The sequence below is a fragment of the Pan troglodytes genome, chromosome 7 (assembly GCF_028858775.2).
Source record: "Pan troglodytes isolate AG18354 chromosome 7, NHGRI_mPanTro3-v2.0_pri, whole genome shotgun sequence".
Lineage (NCBI taxonomy): Eukaryota > Metazoa > Chordata > Mammalia > Primates > Hominidae > Pan > Pan troglodytes.
Window position 1 is genome coordinate 94,537,666 of NC_072405.2, and position 15,330 is coordinate 94,552,995.

Here is a 15,330-nt window from a genome sequence, read left to right on the forward strand (position 1 = left end):
GGAACAGAATAGAGCCCTCAGAAATATACGACACATCTACAACCATCTGATCTTTGACAAACCTGACAAAAACAAGAAATGGGGAAAGGATTCCCTATTTAAAAAATGGTGCTGGGAAAACAGGCTAGCCATATGTCGAAAGCTGAAATCGGATCCCTTCCTTACACCTTGTACAAAAATTAATTCAAGACAGAAGAAAGACTTAAATGTTAGATCTTAAACCATACAAACCCTAGGAGAAAACCCAGCCAATACCATTGAGGACACAGGCATGGGCAAGGACCTCATGTCTAAAACGCCAAAAGCAATGGCAACGAAAGCCAACATTGACAAACAGCATCTAATTACACTAAAGACGTTCTGCACAGCTAAAGAAACTCCCATGAGAGTGAACAGGCATCCTGCAGAAAGGGAGAAAATTTTTGCAATCTACTCATCTGACAAAGGGCTAATATCCAGAATCTACTAAGAACTCAAACAGAGTTACAAGAGAAACCAAACAAGCCCATCAACAAGTGGGGGAAGGATATAAAGAGACACTTCTCAAAAGAAGACATTTATGCAGCCAACAGACACATGAAAAAATGCTCATCAACACTGGCCATCAGAGAAATGCAAATCAAATCCGCAATGAGATATCATCTCACACCAGGTAGAAGAGCGATCATTAAAACGTCAGGAAACAACAGGTGCTGGAGAGGTAGTGGACAAATAGGAACACTTTTACACTGTTGGTGGGACTGTAAACTAGTTCAACGGTAGTGGAAGATAGTGTGGTGAATCCTCAAGGATCTCGAAATAGAAATACCTTTTGACCCAGCCATCCCATTACTGGGTATATATACCCATAGGATTAGAAATCATGCTGCTAAAAGCACACACGCAGACGTATGTTTATTGCGGCACCATTCACAGTAGCAAAGACTTGGAACCAACCCAGATGTCCATCAATGATAGACTGGATTAAGAAAATGTGGCACAAATACACCATGGAATACTATGCAGCCATGAAAAAGCATGAGTTCATGCCCTTTGGAGGGACACGGATGAAGCTGGAAACCATCATTCTTAGCAAACTATAGCAAGGACAAAAAAACCAAACACCGCATGTTCTCATTCATAGGTGGGAATTGAAGTATGAGAACGCTTGGACACAGAAAGGGGAACATCACACACCGGGGCCTGTCATGGGCGTGGGGAGGGGGAGGGATAGCATTAAGAGATATACCTAATGTAAATGACTAGTGAATGGGTGCAACACACCAACCAGGTGAATCTTGGAAGGCAAAAGCTACTGAATTTAGCGAATTTGTGGAGGCATTCCCAGAAATCAGCCAGGTGAAGTATCACACAACCGAAGACTGCACCACTCCTCTAAGGCAGCACTATGCGGCAAACCCAGACGGCCACTCTTCTCACCCCTCCTCCGTTGGCTGTTCTGGGTAATGTGGTTCAAAAGTCACCTAGGCAACTGCAAAAATAGCTGAAATGGAGTAAGGGCTTCAGGCTGGTGACTAGCAGAGGTCCACCTGACCCCCGTAAGCTGCTGAACAAGAAGGGCTGCCAGAAGTGTCCCCCTAGGGAATTTGGTGGAGACGAAGACCCGCTCACTGGACAAGGGTTCCTCCCAGGAGACGCCCGAGCGGAAGAAACGGGCTGTGAGCCACGCCCTTTCACCCTCCGCTACCCCGCCCTGGGCTGGTGAAGGTGCGCGTAAGGATGAGGACTACTGAGCCCTGAAGAAATAAATCCTTCCCCTTTGACCCCAAGGAGGATTGCCTGTGAGGATCTTCAACGAGTCTACCCGTGTCTAGACACGGGAGCAGGTCTGTCCGGCACAGCACCTCCCTCAAGGAGGAGAAGAGTGAGGAGAAAGGAAACTCAAGTCTGACCATTCTGTCCTGGGAGAGAAGAGGAGGATCTCATCTCTCATCTGTCCAAGCAAGGCAAGCAGACTTTCTCTCATCTTTCCAAGCAAGATGACTTTTTATAATTAGGAAACAAAAAGAATTTAGAAGGCATGAAAGCAGCCCGTAAGGTGCATTCCTAAGGACTGCCCATTGAAACTGACAAAATTGCCCTTGTTTGATGAGAGGAATGAGCAGAGCACTGAGGTGGTGAACAGGGATCTAGTGAGACTTTCCCAGCATGTTTCTACCAAAGCTTTCTCTAAGCTTCTCGGAACACTCTCCTAATAAGCAGATGTTTGGCCCTTCAGAAAGTCAACAAGCAAAATGCCTTGAGTGTCCCAAAACACTGATGCCATGATGTTGGCTCCTGACTGGCCTCCTTTTCCTTTGACTGGACCACTGCCACCTCTCGGTAGCCGTCGCTTTGATGATGCTTTGCATTCGAGGTCATATTGGTAAAGCCATGTTCCAACTTCCGGTTACAATTTGAAAGAGGGATGCGTCAGGATCGTGATCCCTCCTGTTTAAAATTTCCACTGATAGCTCTCGTCGTAACTGCAGCTGATCTGGGCACAGTGGTTTTCACAGCCACTGCAGGATTCATCTCCCACATCTTCTCACCTCTTCTTGAAACAAGCTATACATTCGTAAAGAGTTCATTTCTTTGGGGTAGTGTCCTTAGAAGCTTTTGTTAAAACATCAATGATTTCTTCATTCTTCCACCCAAGCTTCACCAGAAATTTGATGTTTGCTCTTGCTGCAATTTTCGTGGAATTCATGTTGCTCTGATAGGAGTCCTTTTCAGTGGATGTCTCATCCTTCTCAGTGCCTCAAACTAGATCTAGTTCAGAAAGGTTATAAGAAGTTCGGACAAGTTTATTTGAGTGCAAACCAGCGGAAACCCATGCATAGTTTCTTCACCATGTGCATTTTCTATGAACCTTTTGAAGAACCCCTGTTTTGAACATTGCCCAAGTCGTGGGAGAGAAGTGGGTGCGGTCCACTTCCTGTCCTCAATTTGCCCTCAGCGGAGGAGTGCACAGAGCAGGGAAACGCAACCCCAGAGAGATCCTGCCCTGCAGCATGCAGCAGACTGCTGGCCCAGTCCTGGCTCCATGGGGTGCTGTGTGGGCCCAAGCAAGTTGACCAAACTCCCTGACGCTGAAATGAATCCTAGGTGGCCCAATTCCAGTAGCCATGATAGGACTGCCCTGCAGGGACAGTTAATTAACTGAGGAAAAGCAACCTAGCTCCAAGGTTAGCAACCAGGAGTTCCAGTTGATTCCATTAGTGCACCCCTTGAGGCATTCCCAAGCTGGAGTCTGGTGGAAGATGAGGCTCAGTGTGATTGGATGGAAGCACCAACCTATCAAGGAGAAGTCCCACCCACTCTGCCCTGTGCGTCTATAAAGGCGACGGGTGGCGGGGGCGGCACTCATTGAAGCCGCCAGTTGGGAGAGGAGCAGAGCCAGGCCGGTGCTCCCGAAGGCAGCAAGATGTTGCGAGCCACAGCTCCCTGCTGGTTCCCACCTGGATACCCAGAAGCTAAGAAGGTGGCCGAGGAGGCGGCCCTGGAGGCAAGAAGCCGCCAGTTGGGAGCGGAGCAGAGCCAGGCCGGTGCTCCCGAAGGCAGCAAGACGTTGCGAGCCACAGCTCCCTGCTGGTTCCCACCTGGATACCCAGAAGCTAAGAAGGTGGCCGAGGAGGCGGCCCTCGAGGCTCCAGAATTCCCCCTGCCCTCTCATCAGCCTGCCCAGATCTTCGGGCTCCGGGTGCCCCAGATGCACAACCAGGCCTCCGCATTTGTGGACATCCAGGCGGAGCCCCAGAACAGGGGTCCGGCGGTGCCCCCAGCGTGTCTCAAGATGGTGACGGAGGCGTCCTACTTCCCTGCGCAGAGGGGATCGGCCTGCTGCTTGCCAGCCGCCCCAAGGCTGACAGAGAGGCCCTCGGGAGTCCGCATCTCAGCCCCCAGGAAGAGGAAGACGATCGCCCAGTCTTCCAGCCCTTGCTTGGTCACAGGTTGCACAGATGCCAAGAGAACCCGGGTGGCCAGCAGCAGCCAACGCTCCAGTGGCTCCAAGGTCGGCAGACAGCCAGGGAAGACGCGCAACAGGTCAGGGATGGCATGCAAGACCACCACCACCATCAGCTCTAAGCGAATCGTCCGTCGTCCATCCCTACCGAGTTTGAAGAAACCTATTATCCTCCGAAGGTCTGGGTGCCAAGTCCCCACCGTCCTCCGCCGAGGCTATCTCCAACTGTTCACCGAAGAGTGTCTCAAGTTCTGCGCCTCCAAGCAGGAGGCCGTGGAGAAGGCGCTGAACGAGGAGAAGGTGGCCTACGACTGCAGCCCCAACAAGAACAGGTACCTGAACGTGGTCCTGAACACCCTCAAGAGACTGAAGGGCCTGACCCCCAGCTCCATGCCGGGCCTCAGCAGGGCCGCCCTGTACAGCCGCCTCCAGGAGTTCCTGCTCAGCCAGGACCAGCTCAAGGAGAACGGCTACCCCTTCCCGCACCCCGAGCGGCCCGGAGGCGCCGTCCTCTTCACTGGCCAGGGGAAGGGGCCCGGCGACTCCTCCTGCAGGGTCTGCTGCCGTTGTGGCACCGAGTACCTGGTGTCCTCCTCGGGCCGCTGTGTACGCGACCAGTTGTGTTATTATCACTGGGGGCGGGTCCGCTGGAGCCAGGTGGCTGGAGGCCGGGTTAGCCAGTACACCTGCTGTGCAGCTGCTCCTGGCTCTGTGGGCTGCCAGGTGGCAAAGCAGCACGTGCGGGACGGCCGCAAGGACAGCCTCGATGGCTTCGTGGAGACCTTCAAGAAAGAGTTGTCCAGAGACGCTTATCCAGGAATCTACGCCTTGGACTGTGAGATGTGCTACACCACGCATTGCCTAGAGCTGACCCGCGTCACCGTGGTGGACGCCGACATGCGAGTGGTGTACGACACCTTCGTCAAGCCCGACAACGAGATCGTGGACTACAACACCAGGTTTTCCGGAGTCACCGAGGCCGACGTCGCCAAGACGAGCATCACCTTGCCCCAAGTGCAAGCCATCCTGCTGAGCTTTTTCAGCGCCCAAACCATCCTCATCGGGCACAGCCTGGAGAGCGATCTGCTGGCCCTGAAGCTCATCCACAGCACCGTGCTGGACACGGCCGTGCTCTTCCCGCACTACCTGGGTTTCCCCTACAAGCGTTCCCTCAGGAATCTCGCGGCCGACTACCTGGGACAGATCATCCAGGACAGCCAGGACGGCCACAACTCCAGCGAGGACGCAAACGCCTGCCTGCAGCTGGTGATGTGGAAGGTCCGACAGCGTGCCCAGATCCAGCCACGCCACCGGTCCGCCTCTCCCGCCGCCCTGGCCTGTCCTTGGCCCCAGGCCCCTTCCACAACCGCCATCAGTCCCGAGAGCTCACCCTGTCCACCTCGCCGCAAGGCCAAAGAAACCGGAGCAGTCGACGGCAGGAGAGGGCAAAAAGCCAAGAGTAACCCCAACCGGCCACTCCCAGTCCCCCGGAATCCCTGCCGCGGACCCTCGGGCCTGTCCCCATCCCTCTGCCCTTCCCAGACCTCTGTCCTTCCACTAATCGCCTCCCGCAGCACCGAGCCGCCACTCCCAGTCCCCCGAGTCCCTGCCGCGCCCCCTCGCGCCTGTCCACATCCCTCTGCCCATCCGAGACCTCTGTCCTTACACCACTAGACACCCCACGTGGGACTTCCATGGCCTCTGAGTACAAGGCCAGCCCCCGGCCCACCAGCTTTCTGAATGTGTGCTTACCTGTTTTTCTCGAGAGGCACCACAGTGAGGTGGGTGAAGCACTTAGGCTCTGGAGTTAGATATCTGGGTTCAAGGCCAAATTCCACCACTTATTAGGTTTCTAATATTGCACACATAATGTCTTTGCGCTTCTACCTTTTGATCTTTAAAGTGTGATCAAAAGAGACTTAGACTCCCACATCATAATAATGGGAAACTTTAACAGCCCTCTGTAAACATTAGACAGAACAACGAGACAGAAATCTAAAAAGGATATCCAGGAATTGAACTCAGCTCTGCACCAAGCGGACCTAGGAGACATCTACAGAACGCTCCACCCCAAATCGACAGAATATACATGCTTCTCAGCACCACATCACACTTATTTCCACATTGACCACATAGTTGGAAGGAAAGCACTCCTCAGTAAATGTAAAATAACAGAAATTACTACAAACGGTCTTTCAGACCACATTGCAATCAAAGTAGACCTCAGGATAAAGAAACTCACTCAAAACCGCTCAACTGCATGGAAACCGGACAACCTGCTCCTGAATGAGTACTGGGTACATAACGAAATGAAGGCAGAAAGAAAGATATTCTCTGAAACCAATGAAAACAAAGGCACAACATACCAGAATCTCTGGGTCACATTTAAAGCAGTGTGTAGAGGGAAATTTATAGCACTAATTGCCCACGAGAGAAAGCAGGAAAAATCAAAAATGCATACCCTAACATCACCATTAAAAGAATGAGAGAAGCAAGAGCAAACACATTCAAAAACTAGCAGAAGGCAAGAAATAACTAAGATCTGAGCAGAACTGGTGGAGATAGAGACACAATAAACCCTTCAACAAATCAATGAATCCAGGAGCGGGTTTTTTGCAGTGATCAACAAAATTGATAGAGCACTAGCAAGACAAAGAAAGAAGAAAAGAAAGAAGAATCAAACAGATGCAGTAAAAAATGGTAAAGGGGATATCACCACCGATCCCACAGAAATACAAACTACCATCAGACAATACTATCAGCACCTCTAAGCTAATGAACTAGAAAACCTAGAAGAAATGGATAAATTCCTGGACGCATACAACCTCCCCAGAGTAAACCAGGAAGAAGTTGAATGCCTGAGTAGACCACTAACAGGCTCTGAAATTGAGGCAATAATTAACAGCCTATCAAGCAATAAAACTCCAGGACCAGACGGATTCACAGCCGAATTCTACCAGAAGGACAAGGAGGAGCTTGTACCATGCCTTCTGAAACTATTCCAATCAACAGAAAAAGAGGGAATCCTCCCTCACTCATTTCATGAGGCCGGCATCATCCTGATCCCAAAGCCTGAGAGAAACACAACCCAAAAAGAGAATTTTAGGCCTATGTCCCTGAGGAACATCGATGGGAAAATCCTCCATAAAATACCGGAAAAACGAATCCAGCAGCACATCAAAGGGCTTATCCATCATGATGAAGTGGGCTTCATCCCTGACATGCAAGGCTTGTCCATCATATGCAAAACAATAAACATAATCCAGCATATAATCAGAACCAAAGACAGAAACTGCGTGATTATCTCAACAGATGCAGAAAAGGCCTTTGACAAAATTCAACAGCCCTTCATGCCAACAACTCTCAATAAATTAGGTATTGATGGGACATCTCCCAAAATAATAAGGGCTATTTAGGGCAAACCCACAGCCAATATCATACTGAATGGGCAAAAAGTGGAAGCATTCCCTTTGCAAACTGCCACAAGACAGGGATGCCCTCTCTCACCACTCCTATTCAACATAGTGTTGGAACTTCTGCCCAGGGCAATCAGGCAGGAGAAAGAAATAAAGAGAAATCAATTAGGAAAAGAGGAAGTCAAATTGTCCCTGTGTGCAGATGACATGATTGAATATTTAGAAAACCCCATCGTCTCAGCCCAAAATCTCCTTAAGCTGATAAGCAACTTCAGCAAAGTCTCAGGATACAAAATCGAGGTGCAAAAATCACAAGCATTCTTATACACCAATAACAGGCAAACAGAGAGCCAAATCATGAGTGAGCTCCCATTCACAATTGCTTCAAAGAGAATAAAATGCCTAGGAATCCAACTAACAAGGGATGTGAAGGTCCTCTTCAAGGAGAACTACAAAGCATTGCTCCACGAACTAAAAGAGGAGACAAACAAATAGAAGAATATTCCACCATCACGGATTGGAAGAATCAATATCGTGAAAATGGCCATACTGCCCAAGGTAAATTATAGATTCAATGCCATCCCCATCAAACTACCAATGACTTTCTTCACAGAACTGGAAAAAACTGCTTTAAAGCTCATATGGAACCACAAAACGGCCCCCACTGCCAACATATTCCTAAGCCAAAAGAACAACGATGGAGGCATCAAGCTGTCCGACTTCAAGCTACAGTAGAAGGCTACAGTAACCAAAGAGCATGCTATCGGTTGCCGTTTTGGTTACCGTAGACCAATGGAACAGAATAGAGCCCTCAGAAATATACGACACATCTACAACCATCTGATCTTTGACAAACCTGACAAAAACAAGAAATGGGGAAAGGATTCCCTATTTAAAAAATGGTGCTGGGAAAACAGGCTAGCCATATGTCGAAAGCTGAAATCGGATCCCTTCCTTACACCTTGTACAAAAATTAATTCAAGACAGAAGAAAGACTTAAATGTTAGATCTTAAACCATACAAACCCTAGGAGAAAACCCAGCCAATACCATTGAGGACACAGGCATGGGCAAGGACCTCATGTCTAAAACGCCAAAAGCAATGGCAACGAAAGCCAACATTGACAAACAGCATCTAATTACACTAAAGACGTTCTGCACAGCTAAAGAAACTCCCATGAGAGTGAACAGGCATCCTGCAGAAAGGGAGAAAATTTTTGCAATCTACTCATCTGACAAAGGGCTAATATCCAGAATCTACTAAGAACTCAAACAGAGTTACAAGAGAAACCAAACAAGCCCATCAACAAGTGGGGGAAGGATATAAAGAGACACTTCTCAAAAGAAGACATTTATGCAGCCAACAGACACATGAAAAAATGCTCATCAACACTGGCCATCAGAGAAATGCAAATCAAATCCGCAATGAGATATCATCTCACACCAGGTAGAAGAGCGATCATTAAAACGTCAGGAAACAACAGGTGCTGGAGAGGTAGTGGACAAATAGGAACACTTTTACACTGTTGGTGGGACTGTAAACTAGTTCAACGGTAGTGGAAGATAGTGTGGTGAATCCTCAAGGATCTCGAAATAGAAATACCTTTTGACCCAGCCATCCCATTACTGGGTATATATACCCATAGGATTAGAAATCATGCTGCTAAAAGGACACACGCAGACGTATGTTTATTGCGGCACCATTCACAGTAGCAAAGACTTGGAACCAACCCAGATGTCCATCAATGATAGACTGGATTAAGAAAATGTGGCACAAATACACCATGGAATACTATGCAGCCATGAAAAAGCATGAGTTCATGCCCTTTGGAGGGACACGGATGAAGCTGGAAACCATCATTCTTAGCAAACTATAGCAAGGACAAAAAAACCAAACACCGCATGTTCTCATTCATAGGTGGGAATTGAAGTATGAGAACGCTTGGACACAGAAAGGGGAACATCACACACCGGGGCCTGTCATGGGCGTGGGGAGGGGGAGGGATAGCATTAAGAGATATACCTAATGTAAATGACTAGTGAATGGGTGCAACACACCAACCAGGTGAATCTTGGAAGGCAAAAGCTACTGAATTTAGCGAATTTGTGGAGGCATTCCCAGAAATCAGCCAGGTGAAGTATCACACAACCGAAGACTGCACCACTCCTCTAAGGCAGCACTATGCGGCAAACCCAGACGGCCACTCTTCTCACCCCTCCTCCGTTGGCTGTTCTGGGTAATGTGGTTCAAAAGTCACCTAGGCAACTGCAAAAATAGCTGAAATGGAGTAAGGGCTTCAGGCTGGTGACTAGCAGAGGTCCACCTGACCCCCGTAAGCTGCTGAACAAGAAGGGCTGCCAGAAGTGTCCCCCTAGGGAATTTGGTGGAGACGAAGACCCGCTCACTGGACAAGGGTTCCTCCCAGGAGACGCCCGAGCGGAAGAAACGGGCTGTGAGCCACGCCCTTTCACCCTCCGCTACCCCGCCCTGGGCTGGTGAAGGTGCGCGTAAGGATGAGGACTACTGAGCCCTGAAGAAATAAATCCTTCCCCTTTGACCCCAAGGAGGATTGCCTGTGAGGATCTTCAACGAGTCTACCCGTGTCTAGACACGGGAGCAGGTCTGTCCGGCACAGCACCTCCCTCAAGGAGGAGAAGAGTGAGGAGAAAGGAAACTCAAGTCTGACCATTCTGTCCTGGGAGAGAAGAGGAGGATCTCATCTCTCATCTGTCCAAGCAAGGCAAGCAGACTTTCTCTCATCTTTCCAAGCAAGATGACTTTTTATAATTAGGAAACAAAAAGAATTTAGAAGGCATGAAAGCAGCCCGTAAGGTGCATTCCTAAGGACTGCCCATTGAAACTGACAAAATTGCCCTTGTTTGATGAGAGGAATGAGCAGAGCACTGAGGTGGTGAACAGGGATCTAGTGAGACTTTCCCAGCATGTTTCTACCAAAGCTTTCTCTAAGCTTCTCGGAACACTCTCCTAATAAGCAGATGTTTGGCCCTTCAGAAAGTCAACAAGCAAAATGCCTTGAGTGTCCCAAAACACTGATGCCATGATGTTGGCTCCTGACTGGCCTCCTTTTCCTTTGACTGGACCACTGCCACCTCTCGGTAGCCGTCGCTTTGATGATGCTTTGCATTCGAGGTCATATTGGTAAAGCCATGTTCCAACTTCCGGTTACAATTTGAAAGAGGGATGCGTCAGGATCGTGATCCCTCCTGTTTAAAATTTCCACTGATAGCTCTCGTCGTAACTGCAGCTGATCTGGGCACAGTGGTTTTCACAGCCACTGCAGGATTCATCTCCCACATCTTCTCACCTCTTCTTGAAACAAGCTATACATTCGTAAAGAGTTCATTTCTTTGGGGTAGTGTCCTTAGAAGCTTTTGTTAAAACATCAATGATTTCTTCATTCTTCCACCCAAGCTTCACCAGAAATTTGATGTTTGCTCTTGCTGCAATTTTCGTGGAATTCATGTTGCTCTGATAGGAGTCCTTTTCAGTGGATGTCTCATCCTTCTCAGTGCCTCAAACTAGATCTAGTTCAGAAAGGTTATAAGAAGTTCGGACAAGTTCATTTGAGTGCAAACCAGCGGAAACCCATGCATAGTTTCTTCACCATGTGCATTTTCTATGAACCTTTTGAAGAACCCCTGTGTTGAACATTGCCCAAGTCGTGGGAGAGAAGTGGGTGCGGTCCACTTCCTGTCCTCAATTTGCCCTCAGCGGAGGAGTGCACAGAGCAGGGAAACGCAACCCCAGAGAGATCCTGCCCTGCAGCATGCAGCAGACTGCTGGCCCAGTCCTGGCTCCATGGGGTGCTGTGTGGGCCCAAGCAAGTTGACCAAACTCCCTGACGCTGAAATGAATCCTAGGTGGCCCAATTCCAGTAGCCATGATAGGACTGCCCTGCAGGGACAGTTAATTAACTGAGGAAAAGCAACCTAGCTCCAAGGTTAGCAACCAGGAGTTCCAGTTGATTCCATTAGTGCACCCCTTGAGGCATTCCCAAGCTGGAGTCTGGTGGAAGATGAGGCTCAGTGTGATTGGATGGAAGCACCAACCTATCAAGGAGAAGTCCCACCCACTCTGCCCTGTGCGTCTATAAAGGCGACGGGTGGCGGGGGCGGCACTCATTGAAGCCGCCAGTTGGGAGAGGAGCAGAGCCAGGCCGGTGCTCCCGAAGGCAGCAAGATGTTGCGAGCCACAGCTCCCTGCTGGTTCCCACCTGGATACCCAGAAGCTAAGAAGGTGGCCGAGGAGGCGGCCCTGGAGGCAAGAAGCCGCCAGTTGGGAGCGGAGCAGAGCCAGGCCGGTGCTCCCGAAGGCAGCAAGATGTTGCGAGCCACAGCTCCCTGCTGGTTCCCACCTGGATACCCAGAAGCTAAGAAGGTGGCCGAGGAGGCGGCCCTGGAGGCAAGAAGCCGCCAGTTGGGAGCGGAGCAGAGCCAGGCCGGTGCTCCCGAAGGCAGCAAGATGTTGCGAGCCACAGCTCCCTGCTGGTTACCACCTGGATACCCAGAAGCTAAGAAGGTGGCCGAGGAGGCGGCCCTCGAGGCTCCAGAATTCCCCCTGCCCTCTCATCAGCCTGCCCAGAGCTTCGGGCTCCGGGTGCCCCAGATGCACAACCAGGCCTCCGCATTTGTGGACATCCAGGCGGAGCCCCAGAACATGGGTCCGGCGGTGCCCCCAGCGTATCTCAAGATGGTGACGGAGGCGTCCTACTTCCCTGCGCAGAGGGGATCGGCCTGCTGCTTGCCAGCCGCCCCAAGGCTGACAGAGAGGCCCTCGGGAGTCCGCATCTCAGCCCCCAGGAAGAGGAAGACGATCGCCCAGTCTTCCAGCCCTTGCTTGGTCACAGGTTGCACAAATGCCAAGAGAACCCGGGTGGCCAGCAGCAGCCAACGCTCCAGTGGCTCCAAGGTCGGCAGACAGCCAGGGAAGACGCGCAACAGGTCAGGGATGGCATGCAAGACCACCACCACCATCAGCTCTAAGCGAATCGTCCGTCGTCCATCCCTACCGAGTTTGAAGAAACCTATTATCCTCCGAAGGTCTGGGTGCCAAGTCCCCACCGTCCTCCGCCGAGGCTATCTCCAACTGTTCACCGAAGAGTGTCTCAAGTTCTGCGCCTCCAAGCAGGAGGCCGTGGAGAAGGCGCTGAACGAGGAGAAGGTGGCCTACGACTGCAGCCCCAACAAGAACAGGTACCTGAACGTGGTCCTGAACACCCTCAAGAGACTGAAGGGCCTGACCCCCAGCTCCATGCCGGGCCTCAGCAGGGCCGCCCTGTACAGCCGCCTCCAGGAGTTCCTGCTCAGCCAGGACCAGCTCAAGGAGAACGGCTACCCCTTCCCGCACCCCGAGCGGCCCGGAGGCGCCGTCCTCTTCACTGGCCAGGGGAAGGGGCCCGGCGACTCCTCCTGCAGGGTCTGCTGCCGTTGTGGCACCGAGTACCTGGTGTCCTCCTCGGGCCGCTGTGTACGCGACCAGTTGTGTTATTATCACTGGGGGCGGGTCCGCTGGAACCAGGTGGCTGGAGGCCGGGTTAGCCAGTACACCTGCTGTGCAGCTGCTCCTGGCTCTGTGGGCTGCCAGGTGGCAAAGCAGCACGTGCGGGACGGCCGCAAGGACAGCCTCGATGGCTTCGTGGAGACCTTCAAGAAAGAGTTGTCCAGACACGCTTATCCAGGAATCTACGCCTTGGACTGTGAGATGTGCTACACCACGCATGGCCTAGAGCTGACCCGCGTCACCGTGGTGGACGCCGACATGCGAGTGGTGTACGACACCTTCGTCAAGCCCGACAACGAGATCGTGGACTACAACACCAGGTTTTCCGGAGTCACCGAGGCCGACGTCGCCAAGACGAGCATCACCTTGCCCCAAGTCCAAGCCATCCTGCTGAGCTTTTTCAGCGCCCAAACCATCCTCATCGGGCACAGCCTGGAGAGCGATCTGCTGGCCCTGAAGCTCATCCACAGCACCGTGCTGGACACGGCCGTGCTCTTCCCGCACTACCTGGGTTTCCCCTACAAGCGTTCCCTCAGGAATCTCGCGGCCGACTACCTGGGACAGATCATCCAGGACAGCCAGGACGGCCACAACTCCAGCGAGGACGCAAACGCCTGCCTGCAGCTGGTGATGTGGAAGGTCCGACAGCGTGCCCAGATCCAGCCACGCCACCGGTCCGCCTCTCCCGCCGCCCTGGCCTGTCCTTGGCCCCAGGCCCCTTCCACAACCGCCATCAGTCCCGAGAGCTCACCCTGTCCACCTCGCCGCAAGGCCAAAGAAACCGGAGCAGTCGACGGCAGGAGAGGGCAAAAAGCCAAGAGTAACCCCAACCGGCCACTCCCAGTCCCCCGGAATCCCTGCCGCGGACCCTCGGGCCTGTCCCCATCCCTCTGCCCTTCCCAGACCTCTGTCCTTCCACTAATCGCCTCCCGCAGCACCGAGCCGCCACTCCCAGTCCCCCGAGTCCCTGCCGCGCCCCCTCGCGCCTGTCCACATCCCTCTGCCCATCCGAGACCTCTGTCCTTACACCACTAGACACCCCACGTGGGACTTCCATGGCCTCTGAGTACAAGGCCAGCCCCCGGCCCACCAGCTTTCTGAATGTGTGCTTACCTGTTTTTCTCGAGAGGCACCACAGTGAGGTGGGTGAAGCACTTAGGCTCTGGAGTTAGATATCTGGGTTCAAGGCCAAATTCCACCACTTATTAGGTTTCTAATATTGCACACATAATGTCTTTGCGCTTCTACCTTTTGATCTTTAAAGTGTGATCAAAAGAGACTTAGACTCCCACATCATAATAATGGGAAACTTTAACAGCCCTCTGTAAACATTAGACAGAACAACGAGACAGAAATCTAAAAAGGATATCCAGGAATTGAACTCAGCTCTGCACCAAGCGGACCTAGGAGACATCTACAGAACGCTCCACCCCAAATCGACAGAATATACATGCTTCTCAGCACCACATCACACTTATTTCCACATTGACCACATAGTTGGAAGGAAAGCACTCCTCAGTAAATGTAAAATAACAGAAATTACTACAAACGGTCTTTCAGACCACATTGCAATCAAAGTAGACCTCAGGATAAAGAAACTCACTCAAAACCGCTCAACTGCATGGAAACCGGACAACCTGCTCCTGAATGAGTACTGGGTACATAACGAAATGAAGGCAGAAAGAAAGATATTCTCTGAAACCAATGAAAACAAAGGCACAACATACCAGAATCTCTGGGTCACATTTAAAGCAGTGTGTAGAGGGAAATTTATAGCACTAATTGCCCACGAGAGAAAGCAGGAAAAATCAAAAATGCATACCCTAACATCACCATTAAAAGAATGAGAGAAGCAAGAGCAAACACATTCAAAAACTAGCAGAAGGCAAGAAATAACTAAGATCTGAGCAGAACTGGTGGAGATAGAGACACAATAAACCCTTCAACAAATCAATGAATCCAGGAGCGGGTTTTTTGCAGTGATCAACAAAATTGATAGAGCACTAGCAAGACAAAGAAAGAAGAAAAGAAAGAAGAATCAAACAGATGCAGTAAAAAATGGTAAAGGGGATATCACCACCGATCCCACAGAAATACAAACTACCATCAGACAATACTATCAGCACCTCTAAGCTAATGAACTAGAAAACCTAGAAGAAATGGATAAATTCCTGGACGCATACAACCTCCCCAGAGTAAACCAGGAAGAAGTTGAATGCCTGAGTAGACCACTAACAGGCTCTGAAATTGAGGCAATAATTAACAGCCTATCAAGCAATAAAACTCCAGGACCAGACGGATTCACAGCCGAATTCTACCAGAAGGACAAGGAGGAGCTTGTACCATGCCTTCTGAAACTATTCCAATCAACAGAAAAAGAGGGAATCCTCCCTCACTCATTTCATGAGGCCGGCATCATCCTGATCCCAAAGCCTGAGAGAAACACAA